The 12,603-nt window shown below is 35.6% G+C and overlaps 1 protein-coding gene across 1 annotated transcript in view; it reads right to left on the minus strand.

The window, feature by feature from the left end:
• The window catches only part of FAM172A (family with sequence similarity 172 member A), a 389,831-nt gene that overhangs the window by 59,158 nt on the left and 318,070 nt on the right, over positions 1–12,603 (minus strand). The gene's annotated exons all lie outside the window — the stretch shown is intronic.

A 12,603-nucleotide genomic window follows, 5' to 3' on the forward strand; every position in this document is an offset into this window, starting at 1 on the left:
GTTGTACTTTTAAAAAACCTGTGTATTCCGCTTAAAAACCTTTTTTTGGTAACATGTTGCCAAATGTTCTTAACAAAACATTATGAAACAGACTTTAAAACTTAATGAAGGAACATTATTTGTGCAGAGAAAACTCCCTGTCTCAATTTAAATGAGACACAGTTATAACATATCCCCTATGCACTATTTGCAATTTATAATTTATGTCTCTTGGTTCAAACTCACTATTTTCTGCAGTCATCTGCTAAGTAATATGATTAGCATGTGAATATTGTACTATTCTGCTTCCCAACACAGTATAAATTAGTCTATTTTTGTTTTCCTTTATATTTTTCACTTTTAATAATAACACTAAACTCTAATTAAAGCAAAGGGAAACAGAAGTCATATGCCCCATCCTTGATAATATGAAAATGATTACTATTAAAAAAATCTCTACAACCGAACTTATTAAATCCCATTCTTGCCTGGTTACCCACTGGTTAGGTTACAGTTGTTCACGATCCTACGGCAGATCGTTCCACTGAAGAAAAACTACATGTCCCAGTCCCTGTTGGCACGGCAAACAAACTTTCATAGCATGTGCTCACTCTATAAAATGGTGGTACTAATTAGAAGATATAAACTCATGCTGAGACATGATATGAATCGGCTTTATGTATCTAGTAAGCTCACAGCAGTACTAGATTTATATTGTTGTTGCTTTAAACTAACACTAAACAGAAAATTCAACTTCTAAATTTGTACCATAAGAGAGCAAAAGTGATTGAGTTGAAAAAACAAAACCTCAGCCCCTCATTTTAGGTTTCACTTCTAAACTGTTTCCTGTGCACTTAGAGGTTGCCCAGCACTCCTCTCCCATATGTTTACCTAACTTAAATTCTTCAAACATGAATTACAAGTACCAGATAGCACAGCTGTATGTTTTGACATCCATGGTGAAAATGAGCAGAAAATCTAACTGTTCCATATCAAGAAGTATTTTTACTAGTGCTAATGTGCCTTAAATACCTTGTTCCACAGATGAGTGGCCTGGCACCTGCTGCATGAGAAATAGCCAATTACTGTTCAGTGTCTCTAATTTTCTGATTCAATTAGCATGCTTCAGAGCTTTCCAGTTTAATTGCAAACTACTTCACAGTTAGCTCTCTGATTAATCATTGCCCATCTGCAAGCCATCGGAAAACTTAGTGGAACAAATTTGTGTACTTTGGAATGCTGGGAGCTTAGCAAATCAAACTTGTTTTGGTATATAAAGCTTTAATTTTGTTTGCCCTTTTCAGCTGCACTTGTGAGAAGCTCTGTACTGATTAAACAGGAAGTCCGGACAATAATATGCTACATTATGCATATAATTACTGTAAATACAACCGAGATTGTAGAAACATCATTTAAGGTTAGGCACTAACATGAATGGAGAAGGAGGTCAAGAAAACACATTTGGAATCAATTTCTTTCCATTATGACCAAATGTAAGTATCAAAAAAAAAAAAAAAGCTGTGTGACACACAGTGATGTCATTGCAGCACCTGTTCCCCTGAAGGCATTTCAGATTCTGGCTTTTCATGTATTCATAAAATCTTTCTTGTTATTTAATTAGTAGAGTCCTAAGTTTTATAAGCTTTGTTTACAAAACATATATTAGGGATTTTAAAGCAAACGGGCATCACATTGTTTATGCTTCATTTTCCAAGCTTTCTTGCTGGTCCACTGAACGTATGAATGATAGTGTCAGAAAACAAAACTGTTTTAATCGAGCTTTGAGTGGAGTTTAGATTATATCTTAACCTATAATCATGACTTCTTCATTTCTGAACAATGAAACATGAATTGCACATTTTGTTCACTCCTATGAGCAAATACCATGGAGAGGAATCCGCACTGCGTGAGGAAGGAGGCTCTAACAAATGAACTCCAATGTCCTTTCCAACTCTCAGTTTCTGTGCTTGCTTCACATTTTACAAAATTTAAAATTATTCCGATATAATTTTGAAAAGCATCCAAATGTGTCTACTACATCTGAGCTTTTATTTCTAAGACTAAATCGTAAGCTCAGGAGGGCAGGGACTATGTATCTAGATCACCACTGCATCTCGGTGCATCGGGGAGAGACTGCACATCCTTGGTGCTTGATTAAAAATGGAAGGAGAATCAGTTCTGAATTTTCCATGTCATGTTACAGTGCCAGGTTGTACACTCTGTTCTCCTATAACCTCAACAGGATGCAGTCACGCTATCTCATAAAGATGTTGACAAATACCATCATTCTATAAATATTTGGATGAAAGAATAATACAGAGAGAAGAGTGCTTTGCTAATTACGATGTCCTATCATGATTTGTTGTTAACAACAAATAACAAAAAGATTTTTTCTGCCTTTTATGAAGATCCTTAACATGTTATGGAAATTTCTAAAAGCTGAAAGCTAAAACCCAACTGAAAGCTCTAAAAATAACATTAAAGTTGGAAGAATGGTTTTTGGAAATTGCACAGCAAAAAAAGTTCACTTAAAAATTTTTTACAAATAGAGATACTCAGCGTGGAGTGACTCTCTGATTCTGTTAACAGTAGACACATGTGCTACCAAGATGCCATGAGCTCTTTAATAGTTGCTATTCTATCTCCACTCTAGGCTTCTCTGAACTTCACAGGCAGCCAATGCAAGAAACGCTGAGAAGGCGTAATCTGATCATAGCAGTTCAGGCAAGTGAGCAGGCATGCTGCCACATTCTGCTGCCCACGAGCAAGCGGGGAAGCACGGCTGGAATCCCCACGAAGATCAAATTACAAAATAATCAAGCTTTGTGGCCAGGCGGCACGAGAGGCTATTGTGAGGTCATGACATAAATCAGGGACTAGCCTGGGCAAAACTGGGCAGTCAGAAATAACATTTTTTTGGTACATGCTTACAGCATGGTTCTCTGTGGAAAATAAACTGTTAATGATGTTCAGTTTTTTAATTCAGGAAAGGGCAAATGGCTCTCCTCACACAAGCTCCCACCAATTGAGCCTTATGTTTAGAGATAAGCAATTAAACACCACACATCAAAGAAAAACAAAGAGCTGTCCAAAATGGAATTTAGCCAAGAAGAGACCAAACTGGGCCTTGTTCCCTGTCCTGGGGTTTTCAGTCCTACCTCTACCTCTTACCTACTGTGTAGCCGAATGTCAATGTGTATCAGAGAATAACGATGAAACAACTGCGTGCATAATGGATGAAAATGATTGCAAAGCACACTGAAGATGCTTAAAGGGCCCAAATATTATTTGAGATGGTAGCACGTCTTGGGCCAAGAGAGACATTTCCAAAAATAATCCCATTATGCCAAAAGAGCAGAATATTCTTTGGGAAGCTGGCTGCTATAGGTGGCTCTAATATGGCCCTAAACCCCAGACAATGACATTTTACAGGGAAGTGTTAACTTTTGTATATGGTTCCCACAACTGAACCTGCTATAGAAATAACATTTTAGTTCCTGAGAAGGTTCAACATGATTGTCTGGGTTTGATGGTGTTTTCATATTTAAGAAAGACAACAAAATTGCAGAATGCAGTTAACCTTTGAAAAGAAGAAAAATATAAAAATGAGGATGGAGGTTTCAGGGGACAATAGCAGGACTTCTAGGGAACTACCGTTTGGCACACTTTGGGGCAACCATAATTACGGTGGGCAGAACTGCTTCAAAGACAACAAACAAACCACCAAAAACCTAAGTGCACTGTAATCAAGGCTCTTTGGTAAACAATAGTAACAGGCATACCAACAAATCAATGGTAAACCATTTTGTAAATATTTCCAACAGAGGCTTCAAAGAAACACTTTTAGGTGGTCTAATGTGAACTGAGGGCCATGTGTTGGTTTTTCACTTGTATCCCTGCTGCACAGACGAATTATCATCAGTAATATCTTTCTAGCCGTAAAAGCGATATAGTATTTACATGCCACAAATTCAGAGTGTTCTTAACTTTTAAAAGGCAAAATATAAGTGACTGAAAGTTCACAAGAATATCTTAAAAATGAAAATAAAGGCAAAAAGTAGTTGCTTTTACATAGGGAATCTTATAAGATATATGAAATTTAACATCTACTGTACTTTAAGCCTATATCTTATTGATAATTTAAAATTATAATTAGTGTTCTTGGGACCGAAAGCTACACAGAAAACTAAATATGCACATATGTATGAGATGTGAGATGCTGCTGCAAGAGAGAAATACCCTATTTTTAAAGCAAAAAAAAAAAAATCGTAGTGAAGTCTATCCTTTCATTTATATGTCTCATGTAAATTACACATAATTTTAAATCTTCAACACGTTGAAAATGGCCAGGTCTCATGACACTTCTCCTTTATTATCTTCCATTTCACTTGGCCATGGCAACGGGGACTTACTAGAGATTTTTAGGGCTTAAAAATTATATACTTTGAATTGAACCAAAAAATGACCACTAGAAAAAAATTAATTTTTATTTATATAATCTGGTAAAAAAATATAATTTTTCTACTCTAAAGGCATTTTCTTATGCAGTAACACCACAAAAATAGCATAAGTTTAAAATAGTGGATTTCCCATATGGTTAGTCCACAGCAAGATAAAGTTGTAAATGAGGGGACTATGTGAAGAAAACATAAAAAAGCCTTAAGGGCACATACAAAAAATGTGATATTGTATGATTTACATATGCAATTTTATTCCCCCAAATTCAAAGAGAAAAGCTTAATATGTCATAATTTAAATTGTATTTCACATCAAGTATTCCTGATTACGTATTTAACTCTAAGATGCATAACTCAATTTAGAGCATAATGTGGGAGAGGAGTTAGTAAGAATCTAACCTTTTGCATTTCTTGACTTTTTTGGGCTTGTGGTAATGTTGTATTTATAGAGATTCTACACTTTCAAATTTAAGTCTTGAAATGTCAGAAAAAATCCCAAAGCTGAGATCTCACAGAAGGTGATTTTTAACAGTCCTTAAAAGTAGAGACTTTATGATCTTCTGACAACTGGAGCTTTCACATTTTAAGATTTAAAATTTTCAGTCCTAATATTACATAAGCACACACACTGGTACACTTTTAGAGATTCCATGATCTTTGGTAAAGTTTGAAAGAAGAGGAAAATAAGAAAACAGAAAGTTATGAATTCAGGAATATTACAGAAGTATAAATATAAAGAAGTAAATACTTAAAAGGTCTTCTGCATTTAAACATGGTCCCTCATAAGAATATATTTCCACTGTAGAAGAAATCACAACATCCAGTTAATTTTTGGCTATTTATAGTATTAAAAAATGGAGATCTCTCAATATTTTGGAGCTGGATCTTAGACGAGGAAATAGAGGCCCAGAGAGGTTGAGTGACTTGATCAAGATCATACTGCTAGTTAGTATTAGAGTTTTATTTGAGATCTACTAGGTCTCTCATTTCCAAGTTTCTTTCCTACTCTTTACAGCTAACATTTTATAATTCTTGAAATTCATTATTTTCAATGTATCCAGCTACCACTTGTGTGACCACAGGCAAATCACCTACTCTCTGGCTTTCTCATCACTTTCAACTGTCAACAGGTATTTTTCCACCACCTACTATGAGTCAGATGTAGAGATTACAAAGATGATAAGACACAGGTTAATCTTATTCTTTGACATCTTATGACTTATGCAGGGAGAGAGGAGTGGCATACAAATATCATTAAGGGAATACTTGATTTGACTAGAAAGGCATCAAAATCAAAGGTGAACTTTAGTTTCTGATTGCCAAGATTAAAGACAGGGTCTGGAATAACTGATGTCAAAGTTCCATTCTAAAAAATAGCTAAATTTCATTTTTTCCCTCAACTCTTATTTCTTAGGTGGACTTCTTAAAAAGTAGGTATTTGATAAGACCAAAATTTCTAAATATTGAAAGTGATTTCAGTGGAAGACAGTGATATGTTTATGAATAGATAACAAGCCTCTAAAAATTTTTTTTAAATATTTAATTTTGAGAGAGAGAGAGAGAAAGAGAGAGAGAGAGCGTGCACAAGGGAGGGGCAAAGAGAGAGGGAGACACAGAATCCGAACCAGGCTCCAGAATCTGAGCTGTCAGCATAGAGCTAAACGCAAGACTCAAACTCACAGACCATGAGATCATGACCTGTGCGGAAGTCGGATGCTTAACTAACTGAGCCATTCAGGCGCCCCTAGATAACAAGCCTTTTATGTGCAAAAAAGTTTGTGAAATTATGGCTTTCTTTTTTATAGGCCTTTAATGTATTAATGGCCATTGTAATTCTAAGAGGAAAATTTAATATGCAATGTTTCCTTTATTTCATTAAGAAAAAAATCCCTCCAACAGAGGCTTTTATTACTATCTCTATATCTCAAAATTAGTATTCCAAGAAGCAAAGTTTGGGTAACACTGCCCCTGGATTCTGGTGATATCATCTTAACTGGTTTTCTCTACCAACCCATCTTACATGTGCACTGGCTAGTTAATCCTCCTAAAATGCTGCTTTCGTCATATTTCCCTGTTCAAAAACTTGCAGTGACTCTTTGTGGTCTATAAATTTAAGTTCAAACTCTTCAGATCTTCTAGATGCCGCTTGTACATTCTGCTTCGACTTATTCTCTCACAATTTCTTTGAACAAACTCCAGGCAAAATATCACGGAATTTACCAAGCTCTTTCTGTCTTGGATCCCACCACTTTCCTTTGCCTAGAATGCCTTTTCCTCTTCACAAAATTACCAACAACTTCTCTGACAAAATCCAGTTCAGGCTCTGTTGTCTCCATCAGTGAAGAAAGTATGCCACCTCTGACCTTGTTATTGGAATTGCTTTATATAAAACTGTCATTATCTTCTCTTTTTATTGATATTTATCATTTATGTGTATATTCTATGCCTGTTTTGGCTACATTGGGTAAGCTCATTGAGGCCAGGTAAAGGCTTTGCATGCCAGATTTTAGCACATTCTCTTGTACCTAATAGCATTTAAAATGATGGTAATGGTGGGATTATTAAAAGTAGTAATAAGTAAGAGAAGGACCTAAAAATAAACCCGGGGCTTGAATGTTCACTTACAAACTACATATATAGTGTTTTACACAAATATTAACCACGTTTTCCAAATGTCAACTCATGACTGCTCAGGCAAGAGTTTTCAACTTTGTTGACATATCCTAAATGTATGATATAATTGAAATATTTATTAAATATTAAATTCCTGCCTAATATTACAACACTAGTCTTTCTTATTTATTTATTTTTTTTTGGGGGGGGGAAGGGCAGAGAGAAAGAGAGAGGGAGGATCCCAAGCAGGCTCCACACTGTTAGCGTAGAGCTCTGGATCCCGGGAACTGTAAGATTATGACCTTTGCCGAAATCAAGAGTTGGATGCTTAACCAACTGAGCCACCCAGGTGCCCCTGGTCTTACTTTCTTAGTTTTCTTAAGTTTCTTAACTTTCTTAAGTTAAATACTCTTAAATAGCTTTAGAAGGAATAGCTTTATTTCCAAAAAATATTTCTACCCCAATGAAGTCATTTTAAATAAGAAGTGTGCTCCAGTAACAAGTATTTTAAAAGGTCATCAATTGTAACTAATAAATTAGAAACAACTACAAACTAATTACCAGTTTTTAGTTTTGGACTATATTGAAACTTTTTTTACAAACATTCTTCACAATTCATTTGGTCTTGCCCATTGAAAAAATTAATGTTGTACAGTAATATTTGGTATTGCAATTATAAATTATTCTGAAATTTGGATAAAATTTAACCTCAAGTGAACTTAGTGACTTCTCACCTCATGAAACATTTGTATTTTTAGATAAAAAATTTCCCCTTTTAGTAACTGAAAGGAACATCTCTTGAATAAGTTTTGATTAAACAGAGTTTTTTTTTCTTTTTAAGTAAGATAAGCAGGCTTAAAATGAACTATTAAAGTATGAAAATAACATTGCCCTTACTGAATGTATGAATGTACAGCATTAAAAAAAATTTTTTTTTAATGTTTATGTATTTTTGAGACAGACAGAGACAGAGCATGAACGGGGGAGGGTCAGAGAGAGACGGAGACACAGAATCTGAAACAGGCTCTAGGCTCTGAGCTGTCAGCACAGAGCCTGACACAGGGCTCGAACTCACAGACTGCGAGATCATGACCTGAGCCAAAGTTGGACGCTTAACTGACTGAGCCACCCAGGCGCCCCGAATGTACAGCATTTATTAACATACTGCATTATATTGAATAGTTTTGTAATTCTTATAAATGTAATTCATTAGTTATGTCTATTGTGTTAGGATGTATCTACTTTCTTCCTTTTTAAACACTTATTAGAGGATTTAGAAGATTCAAGCCATGACAGCAATGATCCCATTGTCTCTTCATCACTGTGCCTCGGGACTAGGATGGCACCTGGCACATAACAGATGACAAATATTTGTTAAGTAAATGAATTGCAAGAATATATGCTCCATGAGAAAAAGGAATAGATATTTGATGGTTTATTTGTTAGAAATCTGGCTCTTGTATTCAGATATGTAGTGTGTGAATTCTGGTTGCACAGAAATCTGAGATCTCCCTAAACTTCCTTCCTCACCTGCAAAATGGAATAGTAATAGAATCTGCCTCATACAGTTATTGTGAGGATTAATTCACACAAATATTTGCACATTGGGAACACTCTATACCTGTTAGCTGTTATTATCATCATCAACATCATCATTACCTTCTTCATTTGTCTCACTCTCCACTTACCTCCTGTCCCAAGCATGTAGTCTATGCTCAGTAAATATTTGTTAAGTGAAGAAATGAATCCGTGAAATGCAGCTGTATCTGTATATACAAATAGGCTTGACTACCCTTAGTATCCTTTTAGGCAAGAACGAGACAGCAATTAAACAAAAATGACTCTATGAGTTTGTATGACTGAATTACTCTTATTTGAACCAGGTGTTTGGAGATCTAGTCCCAAAGTCCTCATCATTCTGCAGTCTTTATAGAATAGGTGTTCTTTTATTTCCTTTTGGAACTTCTTTTAGTGCCTAGCACAGAGGTTTGTTTCATTTATACTAAAAGGAACCCCCAGATCCTATTTAGCAACAAAGTCACATAAGGTAAAATTTGAAAACAAATGAACACAGATTATAGAATGGGTAGATGCTAGAATTCTCATAATATTTAACTACATTACCTTAACAAATCCAGTTTGCAGCATTTATATTTCTTGCAATGTTGCTACATACTTAAGTGTCATAGTGAAAATCATTACTTCTACACTCTCTAACCTAAACCTAAAGTAAAAATTGTATAAATAGCAACTAGAGTTATATTTCTGTGAACTACCTCATTGTGAGTGGACAACAAAGTCAGTCTCAGGTTCTGTGGCTTTGAAATATTTATTTTGTCGTTGACTTAAATCATTTTAGATCTTATATTCATAATATTTCTCACCAGAAATACACTAAATAGTATTGAAAAGTTTTCTAATTTATTTTGAGCTTCACTATGGAAAGGTGCTATAACAGATTACAGAGCAGCCTTGTTATATGTAAGGCTATTATTAGTATGTTTTAATATATAAAAATGAATATAAACTTCAGCAGCAAAGAGTTTATTTATTTATTTTTTATTAAGGCAAGATCAATAGTGAGTATTTTAAGTGGGTGAAGAAAAGAAGGATAGCAGACCTACGCAACAGTTGCCCTTGAATTCTTCCCTTTGTGTGCATTCTTTGTGCAATTATTTTATTTCCACTCTATTTTCCAGATTGAAAATAAAATTTAAAACACTTATAAAATACCCAAAAGCCTTTATCCTCTTCATCACACTATCTCCCACAAATGTACTGAAACAAGAACTGCAGACAAACCAGGAGTACTTGTTAAAAATGTAGATTCTTGAGCCTCACCTGGAATTTACTTCTGCTCTCTCAGGGTGCGGCTCAGGAATCAGAGCAAAGGTGCGAAGGTGAAAGCAAAGAATACTAACCAATACTTGTTTTTCTATCTAAAAATCTAAAAACTTCCCTCTAGTTGCTTCTTTTCCTTCTTTGCCTCTTTTTACATTCCCTGGGCTCAAATATGGAGCTCTAGAGGGTTCGCAGATACATTCCCAACCCTCTTGGGATTCCGAAAACAAGCTCATGCTGAAGCTACTTAGTCTTTTTTACACTAGATCAGGGTTGCTGAAATTCCAGACCTTAAACCTGAAAGGAATACCAAACAAACACCAATTTTAAAACACATGTAAATCATCTCCCTCTAATATCATTATAATTGCTGTAACAAATTGAGTACTAATATATGTTAGGCACTGAGCTAAGTGCTTTACATACATTATCACTTGCTTCTCCATACCAAAAAACCTCCAAACATGAATACAGATAGTTCTGATTCTGACTTTGATACTGACTTTCAATAAAATCTGAGTTTTTATTTCTTTAGCAACTTCAGGACTCTCAAAGGTAAATGAAGACTGCCAAAGGTGCTGGTGAGACAAGACCCTGATGTTCAAAGGATGATTTTCTGCACGCTACTCTCACCCAACTTCACTCAAGAGGGGAGACTCCAACACTGACATGAAAAACCTATCCAATACTCTGACCTCTCTATTTCTTGGTCTTCAATGACCTCTTCTACTCCACTTCGACGAACCACTCTTTTGGTTTTTTTTCCAATATATGAAATTTATTGTCAGATTGGTTTCCATACAACACCCAGTGCTCATCCCAAAAGGTGCCCTCCTCAATACCCATCACCCACCCTCCCCTCCCTCCCACCCCCCATCAACCCTCAGTTTGACGAACCATTCTTAATATTTAACTCTGGTCATTACGGCATTCTTCGAAATAGTAATTTAGATATTCCCCTAGTTTGACCACAACCTCCTATCTTTTTAAACCATCTTACTCAAATAACCCCTTTTTCCAACTGCAAAAAATATCTTATAGGGCTTCTAGTCCATTGATTCTCCTTTTTTCCTTACTAGCCTTTTTCTATTTTGACTTGTCTCCTTAATGGCTTATAGTCCACAGTCCATTTCAATGTATTTTTTCTAAACTGCCCTGACTCATTGTCCATTTAATGCAGTTGCCTGGAAAACTCCAATGTTGGGTGAACCCAGATGACTGGCTTCTCTCTAACAGATTGTTACCCCTATAAACAAATCATCATCAGCCACAACTGGGCCCTTCACAACATTCAGCCACGTACTATGTAATCCTAGACAACTTTCCAGATGTTACGATTTAAAGGTTAAAAAAATCATAAAGGCACTAAAAGAAAATGAAAGAGAATTTGTGTATAATTGTGGAGTCGGACTTGAGGCACAACAATAAGACCAGACACTACAGAAAAAAATGATTGACATTTTTGCCTCCAAAAGGATTAAAAACTTCTGTATGGATAAAAACAAAACACACACACACACACACACACACACACACACACACACACACACACACAAACCAAAACCCACTCCATAAGCAAAATGAACAGACAGAAGGCAAACTGGGCAAAAATAAATCACATATAACAAGGATTATTATCCGTCATTTGTAAAGAACTACAAATTAATAGGGAAATGACAAAGACTCAATAGAAAAAATATCTGGTAATTTATAAGATAAATGTAAATGGCCAATTTTATATAAAAATATGTGCAACTTTCCTGCTTATCAAATAAACACAAATTTAATTGTTTTTTTTTTTTTTTGTAGATTAGCAATGATCAAAATAATGAATCACACTTTTCCTTTTTATTATCCTTTAGACTTTTAGGAGCATTTGACACTGTTGACCATCCCTCTGACCCAGAGCATTCTCTTCCCTTGGCTTTCATTTCTCTGATTTTTCCCTTAGTTCTCTGGTGCCTCCGTCTTTGCAGCTCCTCAGGGATCTTGCTGTGCTTTTCACTGAACGTGTTCTCCTGAGGTGACTTCATCAGCCCTATTACTTGCAAATCTCTTCCTTTTGAGCTTTGGTCAATATATCTAATAGCTTATTGTTCATTTCTACTTGGAAGTCTTACAGACACCACAAACTCAGCATGTCAAAACTGAACTTATCATCCCCACAGCAGACGTGCTCCTCTCCTGTCTTCATTTTCTCTGTTGATGATAGAACATCCATACAATTACCCAAACCAAAAACCTGGCCGTCAACCTTGATGCTTTCTATCCTATCACCCATCAATTCAGGTCCTGCTGACTCTTCTCACATCAAAATATTTCTTCCATTTCCACTGCCTCACTCAGGTCATCATAAACTAACTAGTCTTGCTTTAGTCTTGTCATTTCTAATATATTGTCCGCATCACACAGCTAGAATATTCACTGAAAATGCAAATTGAATAATATTGTATTCTCTTTTTTAGAACCCTTCTTTCCAAGCTCTTTTATGAGGTTGAGAAAGCTCTCCATAATCTGGCTCTTGCTTATCTTTTCAGCCTGATGACTTTTTATTTACTACTCTACTCTCCAGCAACACTGGACTTTCTTCAGTCTTCAAATGTACCATATATCTCTTGCCTTTGTATCTCTTTGCATCTCTGTCTAGAACCCGGAAAACTATTTTACGTGCCCTCCACCCTTTCCCCTTACATGTAATTCTACCCTCCCCAAC

The sequence above is a fragment of the Panthera leo genome, chromosome A1 (genome assembly GCF_018350215.1).
Source record: "Panthera leo isolate Ple1 chromosome A1, P.leo_Ple1_pat1.1, whole genome shotgun sequence".
In the NCBI taxonomy this organism is placed as follows: Eukaryota; Metazoa; Chordata; class Mammalia; order Carnivora; family Felidae; genus Panthera; species Panthera leo.